The 21,232-nt window shown below is 36.9% G+C and overlaps 1 protein-coding gene and 1 long non-coding RNA gene across 19 annotated transcripts in view; one reads left to right on the plus strand and one right to left on the minus strand.

The window, feature by feature from the left end:
* Syp (Syncrip) overlaps positions 1–21,232 on the plus strand; it is a 329,665-nt gene that overhangs the window by 129,250 nt on the left and 179,183 nt on the right. The window lies entirely within an intron of this gene.
* Positions 18,926–20,142, minus strand: LOC137243856 (uncharacterized). Its single transcript, XR_010950655.1, has 3 exons — positions 20,077–20,142; positions 19,699–19,858; positions 18,926–19,638 (listed from the first exon to the last, which is right to left on the minus strand). It is a non-coding gene; the product is annotated as an uncharacterized lncRNA (long non-coding RNA).

The raw sequence follows: 21,232 nt of genomic DNA on the forward strand, positions 1-21,232 counted from the left end.
TTATTTTTACAATCAAAAAAAATCAAGGCATTACTTCCAATTAACCCAAATGTGCTGTAGCCAGGATGTGTAAGGGTTGCACACGTGCATATCAAAAGTGCAGAAGTACACATGCCAAGTCAGTCATACAGCATATAAGAAGTCGAAACTTTGCAGTGGTTTTTTACACCCGGCAGCTTTTGTGAGTTGTGCAATGGTTCTTTGACGCTTTCATTTGTTTGTTTGTCTGTCAAATTTGCGCTTTGCATTTGGCTCGTTGTTACTCAAAGTAGTTGTTGTTTCTCGTAGTTGTGCTAAGTAAAAGCAAAGGTTTTTTCGGGGCATTGACCTAACTGCCGACAGGCAGCCGCAGAGAACGTGTTTTTTTAAATGAATAATGGTAGATTTTACCAACAAAAAATGCTAAAATAATATTTTTTTACAAGATATATTGACCAGGGATTGAATATACCCACCTACTGCCTGTCGTAAGAAGCGACTAAAATACCCAAATGATTCAAGCCGATTTAGTCGCCACTGCTTCGCATGTGCATTACTCTGCGCTCCCTTTTCGCATGCATCAATCGCGTCATAACTAGAAACGCCTTTTTACTCCCAGAAGCCCAACAACTGGGAGAACTAAGTCCCCAATGAAAGCCACCACTCTGCACAGACAATATTTCGCCGTTAAAACGAAGGCAATGAAACATAACGTGTTCAGCACTTTCCAATTCGATGAGACATTGTGCACAGAAAGGATCCTGTTCTATCTTATTCTTATTTAGATACTTCTTGAAACCGCCGTGCCCATTCAATATCTGCGTGATGTGGTAGTTTAGTTCAACGTGCTTCCGCTCGCACCATTCTGCTATATTCCGAACTAACATGAAGGACCTACGCACTTTCGATTCTTGCCACCGCCCTTGCCACCTAACTAATGTACGTGACCGTGTGCTTTTCTTGGCATCTTCAGATGGTCGGCCGATTCCACTGCCATACAGATCGGCCATTTTACTTGAGAGTAGATCTACTGGGACTTTTCGAGATAAAACAAGAATCGCGTCGTCGACCACCGCCCCATAAGCGCATGCTATTCTTATAGCAGTATTATGTTAGGCTGCTAGTGTATCTTTTTGGTGGACCATTTTAGATCCGTACCATAATGGCGCTGCATATACTATTATCGAGCTTGTTATGTTGGGCAATAGCTGATGGGTAGCATCGCATGGGGCGCTGATGTTGGGTTTTATTCGCGTTAGGGCTTCACTAACTCTAGAGACTTTCTCCCCCACCGCCCGGAAGCGCTACACCCGGTCCTAGGGACTTATTATCTTTTTATGTTGCACCCAGTACCGTTTGCTCTGCTACTCGTGGGATTTCCATAACTTCGCCTTAATTGAACTTGCAATCTTGTGTCGGAAAAAAGTTTCCACGTTTCTTCTCATTAGTATTGGGCATGTAGGTTGCTCTCATGTCTGAACTTAAATTTTAGCTATCACCGTTTTATAAGCCAATCCCGAAGGACCAACATCGGCACTCTTCATTAGTTCTTTGAAGCATAACACTAAGTGAGGTCCTCATGAACCGGACAGTTCAATCTCCTTGGAGCATGCTTTGTGCCTTTCGCCGTGCTTTGTGGTATTTTCTACGCTCCTCCGCTATTTAGTCGTTTCACCAGTAAACAGAAGTCTGATTTAAAACAATTTGTCCCGACAGGTTTTTTCTCTTCTCCATGCATTTTTATTTCAGAAAGAGGAAAATCTCTTCGGGAAGAATTATGTTGAATTGATCTGAATGAGTTTCAAAATTAAAAATAAATACTGTCTTTCGCAGCTCTTTCATAAAGCGCGAGGAGCGTGTGTGTGTTCGAATGACGAATTTTACACTGCACCCCGTGCACTGGTGTACATCACCGCCATTCCCGAAGATAGTAGCCCTTCATGCATTGCACTGATATGCAGTAGTTATTCCCATTGTTGTTGTTATTGCTTGGCTGTGCAACATAATTACAGCCTTTGGAGGTTCGCTGCTTTCAACTATGTATGTCAGCACATACGGAAGCCGGATGATGTCTTCAGCCATGAAACAAGCACCCAAAGCAACAAACAAATTTACAGTGGCAGTCAAAAAAATTGCATACAAATTTCAATTTGTTATTTTAAATAATAGCAACAACCATAAGAATACCTTAAACGTGCCCAAATCTCACAATTTTAACGAATCTTAAAAACATTATTCAAATTCTTAATCAAAAGCTGTTTATATGTTTTTAAGCCCACAGCTGGGTTTTAGAGCTACTTGATCGCAGGGAGAATATTGTCACAAATACGGATTCTTACGGAATCATTTTAGTAAGCGAGGGTCTCTGTACTCCATATTCCTCAAGGGAAGGTGAGGTGTGATGAGGAAGAAGGTCAAAACTTTGCGTAAGTGTTTAGCAACGAGCCTCTCCCAGTATAGAGCCACCTTCTTCTCTTTATGGACTACCAACTAAAACCTAAACTTCAACTGCCCGCGCATTTTGCGCAACTGAGACCACCTTTTGCATCACTTCGGCTACCAAATCGCGCCACGTGAGCTCTCTCACGTTACTACGGTAAGCAAACATCTTGCCGTTTCGCGATCATAATATTCCTCACGTAGCTGCTGCCCATATCTCATGTATCACATCTTATGGATGACACTGCCCGGGAATAGGTCACGTAGTGCTACATTCACCCTTCACCATTGCAGTGCGAGTGATCGCCCATAATATAGGCAGTTTGGATTTCTAATCTTACTCATTCTGTGGAGGTATTCCCGGAAGTAGCCGTTGCCACTTAAAAACTGTATCAGGTGGCAGTCGACCTCCAATGTGGCCGCTATAACCATGACTCCAGCTCGGAAATCAGTTACATGGTCCGCTCGCCTGCAGCTCCATTGCTGCTGCCAACGTCAGATAGATATTTTTCGCTTACTTTTAATCGTAGGTGATCAATTAATTGCCTCTCCTCAGCTAAAAGATGTATCGGTATTATTCCCGCAATAACAAGGGATGCGACTGCAGAAACCGTGCGGTAAGCTGAGGCAATTCGTAGCGCCCCTCTGCTTTGGACCGGCGAAATATCTGCTCGGTACTTCCAGAATTTTATTCCGTCTAATTTTTTGCACCGTACAAAGGATACAATCCGAAGCGGCAGCAAGCAGCTTTCTTTTACATGAACATGGCCTGCCTATGCTTCCATTTAATCGATTTAGGTACGCAATGGTCTGCAAAGTTCCTCGCAGGCTCCTCGAAAGTGTTCTGAGCAGGTTGCATTGCTATCTGGCTCCACTTCAAGTTATATCGTGGAGCTGAGTGTTTGTACTTGCTATTCCCCAACCATCATTTTGATTATGATGGGTATTCGTTTCTATGTGATGATCATGATCTCAGTTTTTGCTGTCGTAAGCTGCATTCCATGGTAATTTGTCCATCTATTTACACAGCACATTACTTGGTTTAATATAAGCTTCGCTGGCTCACAGTTCCGTGCTGTAATTACAGCAGTCACATCGTCTTCGAAAGCGAAGGAGGCTGTCATATGAAGCATTCTAGAGTTGGGGAACTAACACCGATCCCTGAGCTGCGCCGCTTTTTATCTTCGCCACACTCTTATCGTGATTTGTTTCGTACGAGAAATAGTGATGTTGAAGGTAGTCCCTTAATATGGCTAGTAGATAAGCGGGTACCATGAAAAAGTGTTTAGGCGCGTCAACCATGTCCTCCCACCTGACGGAGTTGAAGTCATTTTTCACATGCAGCGTGATCAGCAAGACAATCGGCCTAGCCGTTTCGGCTTTGCCTACCGCATTTGTAACCCCGGCTATGACATCTATTGTGGACATCCAGTCCCGGCGGTTTTGCGGGCTTCACACTATGTAGGGCTGTTTTGAGCTCTCATTGACTGAATGATTGCACGATGTGGTTCTCGTGAGCGATGTGATCACTTCCTCCGTTTGGTCGCGTAAAGAACAGAGCATCTACTATATTTTGCATCTTTTCCACATCCAAGATTTGGTCCAGTGGGCGGAATTTCCCCATCACTATTGCCAATGCAATGGCCAATTACTTTTGGTAATTTTGTAAGTTTGATATTAGTTGTTTAGAAATTAATGATATGTTAATGGAAATTGAACAGGACCCGTATTACGTGTTACGATCAGTGACTGAAAACCACTTTCACTTAAGCGATAACTTTGCAACTGTCAAACTGTTTCTTAAAATTAAAATAAGTTGTGGATCTAACGGATACTATTTGTCGCTAGTTCGCATATGCCATTAATCCGATCCACCCTTCCATAGCTATTGTGATTTAATAAATGAGTTTGGTTCACGGATCGTAACATGTAAAACGGGCCCAAGGCGGCTGCCGTGGTGAGGTGGTAGCGTTCTACGCCCACTACATAGAGGGTTCTGGGTTCAACTCCCGGAAAAATAAACATAATAATATTTCACTGAAATTCCCATTGTTGGCGCTTTTTTTCAACTGTCACTGTAGGTACTTATTCGTTGGAAGGGAAAAATCAAAAAAAGCTGAACACGAAAAAGTGCTCAGCTAACTTCGCACTGCTTGTGCAATGGCTGTCATGGCACTGAATGTTTTTATACTCAGCTGAGCAGAGCTCACAGAGTATATTAATTTTGTTCGCATAATGGTAATCCGTAACGGCATAAACTAATCGAGATAGATATAGACTTCTATATATCAAAATGATCTGGGCAAAAAAGAAATTCATTTAGCTATGTCCGTCCGTCTGTAAACAAGATAACTTGAGTAAATTTTGAGGTATCTTAATCAAATTTAGTATGTAAGTTTTTGGGCACTCAGCTCAAATCCCTATTTAAAATGAACGAAATCGGACTATAACCACACCCACTTATTCGATATCGAAAATTTCAAAAAACCGAAGAAGTGCAAAAATTCATTACCAAAGACGGATAAAGCGACGAAATTGTGGGTTGACCTTATGACGCAGAAGAGAAAATTAGTAAAATTTTGGACAATAGGCGTGGCACCGCCCACTTAAAAGAAGATAATTTAAAAGTTTTGCAAGCTGTAATTTGGCAGTCGTTGAAGATATCATGATGAAATTTGGCAGGAACTTTACTACTATTACTATATGTATGCTTAATAAAACTTAGCAAAATCGGATGACGAACACGCCCACTTTAAACAAAAATGTTAAAGTCAAATTTCAACAAAAGATTTAATATATTTACAGTATATAAGTAAATTATGTCAAAATTCAACTCCTTGTAAAATTTGGTAAAGACATAGCTTATATGCCAGTAACTATTTTCTGTGAAAACGGACGAAATCGGTTGAAGCCACGCCCAGTTTTATATACAGTCGACCGCGTGTCCTTGCTCTTGGCCGTTAACACGATAACTTGAGCAAAAATTGATATATCTTTACTAAACTTAGTTCACGTACTTATCTTGGTATTAAAAATGGGCGAAATCCGACTATGACCACGCCCACTTTTTCGATATCGAAAATTTCGAAAATGAAAAAAGACCATAATTCTATACCAAATACGAAAAAGGGATGAAACATGGTAATTGGATTGGTTTTTTGACGCAAAATATAACTTTGGAAAAAATTTTTAAAATGAGTGTGACGCCTACCATATTAAGTAGAAGAAAATGAAAAAGTTCTGCAGGGCGAAATAAAAAGCCCTTGGAATCACGGCAGGAATACTGTTCGTGGTATTACATATATAAATAAATTAGCGGTACCCGACAGATGATGTTCTGGGTCAACCTGGCCCACCTTTATGGCGATATCCTGAAATGGCGTCCACCTACTCCCTTTTATAATACTCTTTATACCTTCCATTTGATACCCATATCATACAAACACATTCCAGGGTTATTTTGTCACAAAGCTCTCAGCTGAGTATGTAATGTTCGGTTACACCCGAACTTAACCTTCCTTACTTGTTTTTTGCTAGCTTTGATGTTTTCTTTACTTTCGTTTGCATGCAAAAATGTGGCAATGCATAACACTCACGAAAATTATTAAGCATAGCATAGTAACCATGGTGTAATGTAAGTACAACGAATTATATTAATAGTTAAAGGTTCATATGCATTAAGTACACATCCCAGAAACACAGTTTCTAACGTTAGAGAAATATTGTAATTTTACATTAGAATTCTAATGTAGTTCTCTAATGTAATTCGAATCAAAAACTAGCTTAGAGAACTAGGTTAGAATTCGACTGTGAAACGATTCGAATAGGAGAGCGAGCAGATTATTGAAGGGCTACTTGAATGGCATGAAGAAAACGCTTCCTCATCCGTACCTCAAACCAACGCTGAGCTCAATCTTTAAGTACGTTTTTAATTTATTATAATAGAAAAAGCCTTTGAAATATGTTCCTTCTTAATACATAAGCTTATAACCAAATAAAAGTATTTGATATAATGAAACAATGAAAATTTCGCTGGTTTTAAATAATTGAATTTAATTCCGCAGTTGAAAATTCTCATTAGAAACTCATTAGAATTTGACGTTAGAATTCGATTAGAATGCTAACCATTTCCTCGATATCGAGAACGAAGCCTCCTTTTTGTTGAGAATGCTATAATTCGCGACAGTTTCGCAAATCGTCCTCTAACCTTCTACCTTAGAGAAATACATTAGAATTCGATTCGCTTTCTAATCGTTTTCTAACCTAAATGTTTGTTGGGTTGCAACTTCAAGCCAATGAAGTAGCTTAGACTGATAATCTCAATGCGAAACCCTTGAACAATTTAATATATCATACCAAAATCTGTGTAAAATGCAGTTTGAAAAAATGTGCTGCCTTTGCGAACTAAACTAATAATATGTAAGTTATTTTCACAAATATAGCAGCGGTGCATCAACTAATACATAAGTGCGGTATCCAGACCATAAAAAAACGATCAATATTTTTTTTAAATTTTCCCCATATAAGACAAAATTGAAGGGGTTATGGAAGAATCCTGAATGTAATCTTAAGATATAAGGGTAAGCTTAAGCGTAAGCGTAGCCTTCGTGAGAGGTATTCTTTATGGGGAAAGTTGTATTATTTGTATATGTACTGTATGGAGTACTAAAGAATATGTAAGTGTAGGCGTAGTGTGTGGTATTGGTATGCTGTATCGAGTAATGTAGAATGAGCGCATAAGTACAGTCACTCCACTGAAGCGTTATGTGGGAGCAAGGTATGTGGTAAGAGTTTATATGAGTGAAACCACACAGTAACTCGAGACAAAAATGTTACCTATATATAAGTTTAACATGCTGAGCATATACATAATTTTTGTGCATGCAAGTGCTCAAACAGATGTATAATTTGATGTTTTGTTGGATATAAAGGGCCAGAGCAAATGCGTGATTTTTGTTGCTGATACAAAAAGTCTTTACAAAACCTAAGCATGTGGTTGGATATTCAGTTTTAAGTTGCAATTAGTCTTTTTAGAGCTTTGTTGGTTGTAGGCTAGGTTGGGTGGATCTTCCCTGATAGGGGAAGCTCACTTGGACAGCACGAAGGTCCGTTGTGATACCACATATAATAAACTAAAACAGGGGCGTAGCGACGGGGTAGTTTTGGGGGTTAACCAATTTTATTTTTCAACGAGACATCAAGAACACGGCTTCTCGCGAGATTATCGAATCTCGAACTACTCGTAAGGCTCGCGATCTTCTCAACTATCAATTCAGTCGCTGCATTGGCAATATTCTATACATTTCGGAGTTTTCTACTTGTGGTTTTGCGGACATATTGGCTTGTGCTCCAGAAGAAATCGTAAGCTCTATATAAAACAGCAATGAATCGATTAAATTGAATGTCGAGAAGCTCGCGAGCCTTGCGAGTAATTCGAGATTCGAGAATCTCACGAGCCTTACGAGAAATTCGAGATTTGAGAATCTCGCGAGCCTTACGAGTAATTCGGGAATCCCGCGAGAAGGTGGGGCTCGCGAGAAATCTCTTCTCGAACATGTTCGAGAAATCGTAAACTCTAGTTGTTACCAATAAGAAGCCGACGAATCCCTTATCAAAAAGCCCCGAACAATTTGTTTCTGTTAAATTTTCCTCTGTTCTGTTTTTACTTCAACCCTTGTGTGATATCTAAAAATATTATTTTCCTAGACGTACACCTGCATGTTCGCACATCAAACTTCACAGGTGCTTGATACTCACACCTCGTCTTTTTTTTCGAAAATATGTATTTTCTCTTATTACTATTTATTTTCATAACAAAATTTCATTCAAGATAAGCACGCATAAATTGAAACATGCAAGGATTTTTTGGGCATTTCGTGAGAATTTCCTCAAGGTTCCAAGAACTTATCAAGAAATACTTCCAGGCCTAAATGTATGGTTGCAGCACTCACTCGGAAGCAAAGTTATAACGAAAATGAATAATAAAATTAGAAAATACATTCAGATAATAATATATGTTTAAAAATGTCTTAAAACACCAATTCAAAAATTATTTATTCAAAGCGCCCTTCCTTATTACTAAAAAACTTGAAGAGAGTTTTAATTTTGTAAAACTTTCTGTACAACTCCTTAATGAATAAATTATTTTAGTCATTATTCCATCAGACTATTTTTTCCTCTGCATTCCGCCAGCGGAATAATAACATTTTAAAGCGAATAATAAGATTGAAAAATAAAAGGATTGCGGAAGCATTCCTCCGAGTATTGCAGTCGAAGGAATGCAATCCATGGAATAAAAAAAGGAATAATCAGTCCGGAATGACTAACATATGTTATTCATTATTCCGGGACTAACAGTAGAAGTATTGCAATCCTCTGTGGCTGCAATCAAAGGAATAATTATTTCAAATGGAATGCATTCCTTAACAACTCAGAAGGGAAATAAAAATAAGAGAGACAATTAAGCTTGCTAACCTGAATGCACTGTTGCTTTGTAAGTGAACCAGATTACATATTGTGGAGATCGATAGGCTAGTATCATAAACCGATTTAGTCTATAGCGGTAAATTAAGAAATGATAAAACGGTAAAATGAGAATGATAAAATATAACATTACGCTACATCACAGAGCATACTGCTATATAGGAGGGATAAAATACACTCAGGTACAGGCGCATTGTGTACTTTGTGTGATGGTGAGCATTAAGCGAGGAACAGTTGCTTGTATAGTATATGCACTGCAACTGCTCCGATGTACCAGTATGCCAGTGGAGATGAAGATGATGATGACGACGCTTACGCTGACACACAAGATGACCATCGTTGTTTTAATCGAGCCGTAGAATCCTGTTTTGATTCCCACAGTTTTCGTTTTGGTACCCAGAGTAAATATGTGCATACCTACTGAAAAGCGCCACCGTATAACATCCGTCCATCTATTTAATATAATAAAATGACATCCAACACTTCGGTTGTAGACATCGCAGCACCGCATTTCGGTTGCGACTCGAGTCCTCGCTACACAAATAAAAAGGAAATAAGGCAAAAAAAATCTAAGAAGCAATACAAAAAAAAAAAAAAAATACGCATTTATTAATAAAACTTTTTTTCGTATTTTTTATATGGCGGAATCATTACGACCGCCAACAGAGGGAGGAATTGTCACAAGGACTTATCTACATTCGTTTCTTACACGTACACATAAACGAGCAAGCACACTAAGTAAGGTAGGGTAAGGTCTGAAAGAGTGGTGGCATGCACGGATGAAGTAAAAAAAGATAGAGCGGATGGACTTTGTTGTCCAGCAGTAACAGCAAGCGGCAATAATGCTGTTGTTGGAATACAATTGCGGCGAGTACAAAATGTACAGATAAATATATATTGGCAATAAATAGAAAGGTTCAATAATTAAAAGAAATGCAACGCAAATAAATGCAAGACCTAAGAAGAGCGTAAAACTTGACGATACGTAGGTTAGGTTGAACAGGCCATTCAATAAAGATCTCACATAGATGGAATGTGTCCATAGTGTGTGTTACCTGAATTTGTTTGATGACCAACCGGAAGAAACCCAATAAGCTGGCAGGAGTTATGTTATAGAATAACTCCCTCCTATTGACAAATACTAGAAGTTTTCTAAGACCTTCATAGGCTAAAATTGCTACCTCGAGATCTGGCAACTCTGCCGCTGTAGCCTTGATCTGGGGAGTGCAGAACATTAACACATGTCGTACTGAACCGTTTCTTCTTGCAGCTCGCGCTTCCTACATCTGCTGTCGAGTTAGTATGCCCATCGTGAGTCTTCTCTCTTCGTAAATAAGAGCCACATTTTGTGAGTCTAATAACGTAGAGTTCTCACATGACCTTAGAAATTGTGCAGCTCCGCACTTCTGTGTACGTCTTTATTGCTTGATGGGCGATACGCAATTTCTGTCTCCTTTTGATTTCTCCCAAACGGATTGGGACATCAAACGTCGATTCAGCGACTGCTGCACCCTCCTTTGCCAAGCCTTTTCGCTACATTTTACCCTTTATGATCGCGAATCCAATATAGATGTATGGTCCGGTCTAAGCGAAGTTTTTTTTATTTCAATACATCTTTGCATATCAGTACACTTCTTGATGAAGTATTGTGGGAGATTATTGCCTTAATAGCCGCCTGTCTATCCATATATGTATATGTTAATACGACTGCAGCTTAAGGACGTTTCTTCCAGAATTTCGGCGAAATTGAAGTGGGCGTGGTTATCATCCGATTTCACTCATTTTCAATACCAATCTATTCTGGGTACAGATAAGTTAGTGTAGCAAATTTGGTTAGCTATCTCAATATTTACTCAAGTTATCGTGCTAACGGACGGACGAACGGGCATGGCTCAATCAACATTTTTTCTATACTGATGATTTTGATATATGGAAGTCTATATATATCTCGATTCCTTTATACCTGTACAACCAACCGTTATCCAATCAAAGTTAATATACTCTGTGTGCAAAGCACGCTAAGTATAAAAAAATAAAAACTTTAGAATGTTCTGAGAGATTAATAGAGTAATGAGTATAGACTGCATCACCATGAAACGTATATTTTCTCCTCTTTGCAATGTCCGCTTTATGGAAACAGGCAGGAACTAGCCTTGCACTCACGAGAAAATATGGCAAACCAAATAATTAGTTCTAAGTTCTACTTTGTGAACTACAGGGATTAGTTACTTATTACACTTCTTGAAACGGTGGTTAAGAAAAATAATATTATTAAAGCTCCCTCTTTCTAAGCAATGCAAGAAGCAATAATTAATCGATTTCTATAATGAAAAAAAGAAATATATAAAAAATCAATAACATGTTTGATACACACCCCACCTCTCCACTCCGTGCTGCCCAACACAAAAAAATCTTGTGAAACCTTAAACAAGGCGACACCACACCAATGCAGATCGTGTTTACCTTAAAACTTATGTTCGGTAAGCAAACAGATTCGAACTAAGTATATAAAAGGCTTGGCATAGAAAGTCTAAGACATTTGCATTGTTAATGCATAAGCAGAAATACACACATTTCAGAAAAACATCAAGAAAAAATATCTTTCCTCCAAAGCTTTTTTCTATCAACCATTTTCATTATGACAATGGTAGATCGCTTGCACATCCTTTTTCGTTTTTATCATATTTTTTCAATCGTTTTCTCCATACATTTTCAACTAACTTTGTTACCTACAAGGGCATAACTGAATTTTTTTTACGGGGGGCCGCTGGGTCCTTACCTATCGTACTGTTGAAAAGACTGAAGACCAAACTTAGTCAACAAACCTGTTAAGTCTATCGACCAGATTTTCAGAATGCACCAGATTCTGGAGCAGAGTCTGAATTTAAGTATGCTGCAAAGTTTATAAGGCTATGCCAAATCACGTTGAGCAACACGACTGTGAAGGATTTGGAAACCAGTATTAACAGCAAAAACACTACCAGCTTAGATATCAAACGGAGAATAACTCTTGCCAATTGAAAAGTACGAAAAGGTCGCCCATCATATCTGTCCTGATGTATGGCTCGGAATCATGGATGGTGTCAAAAGAAGATGAGATGGCTCCTGAAGTGTTCGAGCGAAAAGTTCTTAGGAGTGTCGAAGGATTTACAATGAAGAACTGTATGAGCTTTACGCAGCTAAGAAGATAGGGCAGCGAATAAATACCCAAAGTCTTCGCTGGCTAGGTATTGTTGTGCAAAAGGACGAAGACGCTCCGGCTAAGAAGTATTTCGGTCGACACCGCAGTTTGGAAGCAGAGGAAGGGGGACGACTTTCACTGAGTTGGGAGAAGCAGGTGGAGGAAGACTTGACCTCCGTTGGTACTCCAAATTGGCGTCAGTTATCGCGAACCATGGATGGCCAGCGTGACTTGTTACGAAACGGTCGAAATCACTTAGGCGGCTTAGTGCCAATTGACGATGATGATGAGGATTGGCTGCTGGGAGGGTCTGCCATTTGGATTCAGTTTTTCGGTAGTTTATACCTTAGACTAGTCCTTTATCTTATTTTATTAAGAGCGACTCGGTGCTATATTCTTCATCGAATGTATCTTTTTATACTCAGTTGAGCAGAGCTTAGATTTTATGACATTAACTGTTTTCTGTGAAAATGGGCGAAATCGGTTGATGCCACGCCCAGTTTTTATACACAGTCGTCCGTCTGTCCTTCCGCATGGCCGTTAACACGATAACTTGAGCAAAAATCGACATATCTTTAATGAACTTAGTTCACGTGCTTACTTGAACTCACTTTATTTTGGTATGAAAAATGAACGAAATTCGACTATGACCACGCCCACTTTTTCGATATCGAAAATTACGAAAAATGAAAAAATGCCATAATTCTATACCAAATACGAAAAAAGGGATGAAACATGGTAAGGTAATTGGATTGTTTTATTGACGCGAAATATAACTTTAGAAAAAACTTTATAAAATGGTTGTGACACCTACCATATTAAGTAGAAGAAAATGAAAAGTTCTACAGGGCGAAATAAAAAACCCTTAAAATCTTGGCAGGTATTACATATATAAATAAATTAGCGGTATCCAACAGATGATGTTCTGGGTCACCCTGGTCCACATTTTGGTCGATATCTGGAAAACGCCTTCACACCACTCCCTTTTAAAACTCTCATTAATACCTTTAATTTGATACCCATATCGTACAAACGCATTCTAGAGTCAACCCTGATCCACCTGTATGGCTATATCCCTAAATGGCGTCCACCTATAGAACTATGGCCCACTCCCTCATAAAATAATCTTTAATGCTTTTCATTTGATACACATGTCATACAAACATATTCCAGGGTTTCCCTCGGTTCATTTTCCTACATGGTTATTTTCCCTTATGTTGTCACCATAGCTCTCAACTGAGTATGTAATGTTCGGTTACACCCGAACTTAACCTTCCTTACTTGTTTATCATAACCAGGTTATATGACATCCGGTTTTTAAAACAGGTATCCCATTATTTTGATCTTAAAAAGCTTTATTCTTATTTTGTATTAAGTCGTGAAATAGTTTGCACACTGTTGGGTCCACTAAAAATATTTTACCGCCCTATTTAGAACCAGGTGTTTATCGAGGGTTTTGTAATTACTTTATTAGCTTACTTGAGGAGAAGGGCGTGCCGAGGTAAAGAGACGGGTACCGAGTTGCTTTTGTTGCTTCGTGCTGCCTTTCGTCAGTTGAAAAATCGTCTAATTTTTCATATTCCTCTTACATATCAGGCTGGTAGCGGTTAATTAGGTTCATTATGACGATAGACATCTGCTAAAAGGGGTTGCTGCAATCTAGTTGTGCCACAGTCAGGAATTGCTTTGCAACTTTGTTCATTCTCTTCTCGGTGAAAACCACAGTTTCAGCGTTAGCTCCCTATAGCAACACCGCGTAAGCTTGAGTCTATACTTTACCTTCCTTTAGCTTAATAACACTTACATATTTACTTCTTAAGCCATTATTGGCATCTTCTTCCTGTATTACAGCTTTTGATGTTCATGGCTTCCTAGTACTTTTACTTTACTCTTCGCTCCGCTTTGCAGATTTTGAGGTTTGGTTCCTGTCATTCCGGCTAGTTCACTTCCTAGTTCTGGGACTGGGGCATTTGCCTTCGCCCTTCTGCATCTTTAAAGCAGACTTGTCATGTTCAGCCGATCGCTGCATCTTGCCTCCTGGGGCTTCTTCATCTTCGCCGGGGTTGCAAAATTCCACTGTCTCTCAGGCCCATGCCAAGCGATCGCTATGATGATTAGTTGGGTTAACCACTGAACCCAAGTACTACAAAATATTTAATGCTGCCCGGTAGTGTGAGTGGGTACTCTCAAGCTCTCTATCTTATTGTTGAAAGCTGATTTATATTGATCCCTTTAAAAGCTTAAAAAAAATTTAAAAAAAATTAATTATGTGTAGTATAAAAGCCTTAATGACCATTGTTGACCATTAGGATTTTCGGCTAATAAGGGGCTAACATCCTCTTCGTCTCTGCTGGCTCCGCCAATGGTCGATGATCATCAACGGCTGTTGCTACCATAAGCATCACAAATGCTATGAAAATCCATGGGCGTAAATTTTTGATAAGCAAAAAAGTCCCAAAGACATTGACATAATCAAAGAAGATGCTGGCACACACACACAGACACACACAAGCACACGTGGGCATGGACAGAATTATCCTTTGTGATATATGAGTAAGTTGTACCTCAACAACCTTGGATGAACGCGAATATTGTAAGCTAAAGGGAAGGGTGGTGCACTAAGGCACATTGGCTTGGCTTACCCCTCTTTTGTTTAGCGGTGGCTGATCTCTTTGGCACACACAACTACCTCTACAAAGGATATTGCTTGATATCAAAATGCAAATGTGTTTTATGAATATGTGGCAGTTAATCTATGTATGTATGTATGAAGCTGCATGAGGCGCATGTTGAAATAATAATAAAATGACCACACGTTACCTTAGATGCCCGCTGCAATAACAACAATTAAACAGCACCTTCTAAGGGTCGCGAAGTTCGATTCTTTTTTTTTTTTTTTTGATAATTCCGCGTAGATGAAACCCGTATGAGACACATACATAAGAGCGTACCCCTGTTTGTTGTTGTTACAAATACTACCGCTGGTGGGAAAATTTTATCCAACTTGACGCTGGTGCAATGCCGCTAACAATGTGTGTTGTTGGATACCTCAGAAATGCGCATTTTTTTATACATTGGTCTTTTTTTCAACGAAGCCTTTTTGTTTCTTTGATAAAATGCAGTTTTTGTCATATTGTGGAATGTTTTGTCGTCACTTTTTAGAATGAGGAAAATACTTTAAGTCTATAAATTAAAGATGTGATAGATGTAAGTATATTAGGGTGGCCCTGACAAACATTTTTTTTTAAGTCGAAAGAGTGCGGGTAAAACAATTGTCCTAGGTGAAATTTTATGGGATTCAGGGAATCCCCGTTGCATATTTATGATGAGTCATGCATCTTTTTTATTTGTCATACATTGTTCAAAAAAGTCCACAAATAAAAGTAAAATCATGACTTTTATTTTATAAGTCCGAAAATAACGGTTAAATAGTGACTTTTGCTTTTCAAGGACAAATAAAAGTCCGATTTTCCTAAGTATCCGAATTAGAAATCCGTAAGCTACAAATTTTTGTTACTTAATCTAGAAATTTGTAATTTTTGTACTCATACCTTTCCATAGTGAACATTCACCTGTTATAGGGCCGGACTTTTATTCTGTCCATAAAAAACGCATTACCAGCCTTCAATCGAAACTGTTGTACTTACTTTTTTAAGGACCACCCTAATAAAGCCATACACATAAACGTACATACATATCCAACTTATAAATAATCGTACAACAACAATTTGCATACACTCATTTAAATAGCAATAGACAGATACCTACAATAATAACAATCTTACACTTTTATGGTTGAAGAACAATAATGAAATTAGATGAAGGTGTTAAAAGTATAAAAGGATCCCCAAAGTCTTTCAGATACAAACGTATGTATGTATGTATGTATATATAAACAGATGTCTATGTAGTCCTGTTTCAAAAGAAATGGCTGTGAAGTCACGAAAACGTCTTTATTTAAAATATAAAGGGATATGAAACTATTAGTCTGAAAACGTCATCAAGATTATCAGTTTATCTGTTTAAAAATTATTTTTTTCGAGTGTATTTTGTTTTGGTAATATAGTAAAAAATCGAAGCGCACTAAATTATCTGGCTGACTTTGTTCTGTTCGAAAGTTGGTTTGCCTATATTTCAGAAGCGTGCCCTTCATTCTTTTTCGTTATCCCTTTATCTCATATCTTAACTTCCACTTTTCTTCCCTTTTATCTTCCTCCCACTCCTAAATCTAAACTCCCTCTAACTACCGCTCTCACTCTCACACTCACTCCTCCTTCCACTTCCTCTTATATTCCTGTTCTCACAACTACTCCATCTACTACCAACACACCAATTTCGACTTTCATACCTAGTTCCACTTCCACACCTAGTCCTACTTCCACTCTCAGTTTCACTTCCACTTCAAATGTCACTCCCTCTATCTCTCTAACCACAATTTTCTTGTATATGGAATCGCTATACAAAGTATGGAATAACTGCTTCCCCTGAATGGCCGATTTCAATATCTTTGTTTTTATAAACCGATGAAGCTTAATAGGCGTTTGACTTACAGGAAAAGGCCAACGATGTAGCACACTGAAAGAAATGGTGCTAGTAAAATCAACAAATCAGTTCTTTTGTTCTTGACTTAACGGAGATTCTGTGAAATTGATCGAATTAGGGTTAATTTGACGGAATTTTTTGTCAAGCGAGCGAATTAGTTTAGTCATTTCAACAGAAGGAAACTGTCGCTCTTAAGTTAACAAAATTCTGCAAAATTGACAGATTCCTAATCAATCTAACTGATTTTTTGTTAACACAACTGATCTCACTGGTCATTTCAACAGTGATCAACAGTCTATACATCAGCAAATTTCAAAGAAAATTTTACGCTCGCTGCGCTCTCTACTTTGTACTTATGTATGCTGTGTACTATATGTATGCATATATTTACGTATGTATATGGCGGCCGCCGTGGTGTGATGGTAACGTGCTCCGCCTACCACACCAAAAACCCTGGGTTCACACCTCAGGCAAAGCAACATACAAATTTTAGAAATAAGCTTTTTCAATTAGAAGCAAATTTTCCTAAGCGGGGTCGCCCCTCGGCACTGTTCGGCAAGAACTCCCGAGCAACATAGGTACTTTCGTACAAAGCTGTCGCAACAACTTTTTTTGTTCATTTGACTACTAAAACGGGCAATTACGAATCAACGATTTGTGCGCAGTTTATTCAACATCTTGTTGCGATGGATAAAAATTGACAGACATTTCGCTTGAATTGACCCGTATTTCGGTTGATTTTACCAGTCTTTTTCTTTCAGTGCAGGAGAAATATACCGATGTATACATCGACGATACGATATTGCTCTGCTTAGTGGAGGATGACGGCGACGCTGTCTCAGGTTATCGCCATCATATGACATAGATATTCGAACAGCTCTAAAAAATTTATTCGTTATTCTAGAAAAAAATTATAAAGATTGCAATCCTTAACAGCTCTAATTAACGCACACAATGTCAGCATTCTTAAAAATATGTTTTGTTATGATAGGTTTTTGATTTATGATTAATATTTGTAAAATTCATTTTATCACAATTGGGAGGTGGCACGCCCACACTCAAAAAAAGGCTGGTATCAGGGCGCTGCTAAATAACCATCAATATGCAATTTTCAAGTATCAATTATTCTTCATCAACCGTGTTATGCAATTGATATTTTCGAAATTGGCAATTTTATATTTTCGAACTTTATGGTTTGATACTAACAAGTATTAATTTGATATTTTGTATGTGTTATCAACTTGATACTCTCTACTATTATTTCTGCCATAACATAGTATCAATTTTATAATTTTTTTTATCCAATTGATACTTTTTTGGTATCAGTTTGAAATTATTTTTTTATTAAATTGATAGTTTTTGCGCTCTAATATAATACTTACTTTTATAAAACTGATACCAGTTTTAGTATCATTTTGATACTTCCATAAGTTCCACCATTTCACAAAGAGAAAATTCTTTTTTCAGTTTTATTTTTATAAAGCAAATTCCTTTTACACATTGTGGTACATGTGGTAAGGGGTCCTTCGAATTCACTTATATTGTTTATTTGTAAAACATTTTCTTTAATTCCAACTTCATAGCACTGGTAGTGCTCATTAAAACCTTTTATATTATAACTTGACTTAAAATATAGATTTCAGTACTATGACTTATCAGAATATGTTTAGTTTTGTGCAAAGTTAACATATTTGTTCTAAGAGTTAAGAAGTAATCTTCTTTATAAATGAATCCATTATAATTTAAGTGCGGTATTGTAGTATTTCAAAATAAATATTGACATTAGACAGTACGTAAGAAAAATCTGACGTTTCTATGTTACCATATTTTTTTTGGAGTATGTGGTATGTATTTGGAAATCCATTTTCATATTGTTCTAAAAATGTTGTAAATTTCATTACAAATTAAATTACTAATTGCTAGGGTTTTGAATAACTTGTATTCCGTGTCAATCTTGGTAAAAGGATTAGAGCAAAAATCAAGGATTTTTTTTTATTTTTATATTAAATCTTGTGGGATGATTTTTAAAAAGATTTATTTAAAGCATCTGCAACAGTTAAATTTATAGTTTGTATACTTTCTTGTGTAAACATGGCATCTTTTCTACAAAAATTATATTTTGTGTAACATTTCATTAAAATATCTTGACAATCTTGTGCGATGAGACTTTCAAACTTTGAAAATATTATCATCTTAACTACTATTAGTTGTGGTCTGGAAACAGATTACTGACTCATTACAGGAGTACATTTTTCTTTCAAAATTATTATTGGAATATTTATGTGTTACACTCGTGTCAATATTAGTTTTCAATAGCTCAGTAGTGCTTACAGTTTTAGTATTTTCGAATACTTTTAAATTCATATGCCTTTTTATGTGTACTCTAAATCTTTTTAAACTTGTATATTCTTGATTGCAATTATTGTGAGTACATTTGAAAATATCTACTTCATTTAACCCATGATGTAAATTGAAATGTCAGTATAAATCTCTCAAGTTAACAAAATCTTTATGGCATTTAAAGAAAACAATTTTGCCCAAATAAACTGAAATTTACATACAATCGCATAAATTATGAATAACATTAGTTACACATGGTTTTTTTACATTATAAGAAGTCGAAATATCGTAAAAAAAAGTTATAAAAAACTCCATACTTGATGGGATTCATCTGGGTATTTCAGGTAAAATATTTGATAAATTTTAAAGCAAATGTCCAATGAAACTACAAACGAGCTAAATTTAAATTTGTGATAACCAAAGCTCACGTAAAAATCTGTTAAATTCAAAAGATCAAGACCCACTACAATTATAAATGGCTGTATTGGCGATTTCGAGTCTGTGGAATTTTTAGTACGCAATTCTATTTGGTGTTGTAAATGATTTATCGTTGCTATATGTAAAATGGAACTATTCACGGAGTTTTGTATGGTTGCTTTACGATGCACTTACATACCGGTGTGTTGGTTTTAAAATAATGTGAAGTAGCATAAAATAAATGGAGTATCTTGAATCTAAAGTAAAGATTAATTTAGACGAGTATTTCATTATAAATAGGAGATTATGGGACTTACTTATGTCGACATCGCCTTTTGCAGATGTCAATAGATTCCTGTAGTATTTGCCCTTTACGTTGTGCTCAAAGTAAGCAGTAAGCTTTGGTAATGCTTCACACCATTTCGACGTTAATATGAATTGTTTTTCAGGGTAAAGTTCTTTAAAATCTTCTTCAACCTGAAAAATATGTACATATGTGAGTTAGTATTGTGTTGATTCAAATTTTTAAAAAAAGTGAAATTATCACAAACATTTACACTAGTTTATTATTATTTAGTTATTGTTGCAGCGTACATGCATATGAACTTAGTTTCACAACAAAGATATATACATACATACATATCTATGCACTTGTATCTCACTTTTTATTTGCAACAAAACTTAACATTACTCACCTTTTCTGTTTTGTTGCAATTCAGGCAATTTTTTAATTTTTTATTTTTGCCCCAACCGATCACGACAACACTATTCACGGCAATAAACGACAAATAATTAACCCCGATCAACTATCGAGTCACGTACGAACAGCGAAGTTCGACTTTTCGAACAGTCAGTGATGCGCTTACAGTTTCAATCTGATACTATTGCTCATTAATTAGGTGAATATCAATTTGACATTGTTGAGAATAAAATTGAATTAATTAGTTATCGAAATAATAAGCTAAGTTGTAATCTAATATCTTTGAGGATCAATTTGATGATTTATGCTGCTATATTAATACTGAAAATATTACACTGGTCTTAATTTAACATTTTTGAGGTGTCAAATTAATATTTTTCCTCAGCAATTCAATAACCAAGATATAGATTTAATACTTTTCACTATCATTTTTATATGATTCATCTTTACATTGATACTAAAAAAATGATACTGCTAAAAATGTCATTTTAACACAACCGGTATTAAACTGATAGTGATACACTTTTTTTTTTTTGAGTGCATTTTAAAAATGTTTTCAAATTTTTAACAAGAGTCTCAATATCAGCCCACACGTCAAATTTCAACATTCTAGGTGAACTATTTATTAAATAATCAGTTTTTTGGTGTTTTCCAAAATGTTATATATATAAAAAGTGGGCGTGGTTATCATCCGGTTTCGCTCATTTTAAATAACGATGGGAAATGAGTGTCAAGAAACCATATACTAAATTTCAATATGATAACTCAATAGAGACGGATGAACGGGCATGGCTAAATCAATCCCTTTTTTCATCCTGAGCATTTTAATATATGGAAGTCTATATTTATCTTTATTTGTTTATGACGTTACGATCAACCGTTATATTACCAAACTTAATATACCCTATGTGAAAAGCAAGCTGAGTATAAAAATATGTGTAAATGGGGAGATGAACTTGTTTGTGTTGATGCTTTAATAACTTGCGTTGATCTGACTGTGTTATATACTGGGTGTGACCTTCGATCTAGATCTACATATTGGCGAGCGTGCAGCTGCAATCCTACCTTAAGTCAAGAGAAAATATTCAAGTCTCTTGCCGGCAGCACTTTGGGAAACGATAAAAAAAACTATTATAACGACAAGCAGTTGG

The sequence above is a fragment of the Eurosta solidaginis genome, chromosome 1 (genome assembly GCF_040869045.1).
Source record: "Eurosta solidaginis isolate ZX-2024a chromosome 1, ASM4086904v1, whole genome shotgun sequence".
NCBI classification, from domain to species: domain Eukaryota; kingdom Metazoa; phylum Arthropoda; class Insecta; order Diptera; family Tephritidae; genus Eurosta; species Eurosta solidaginis.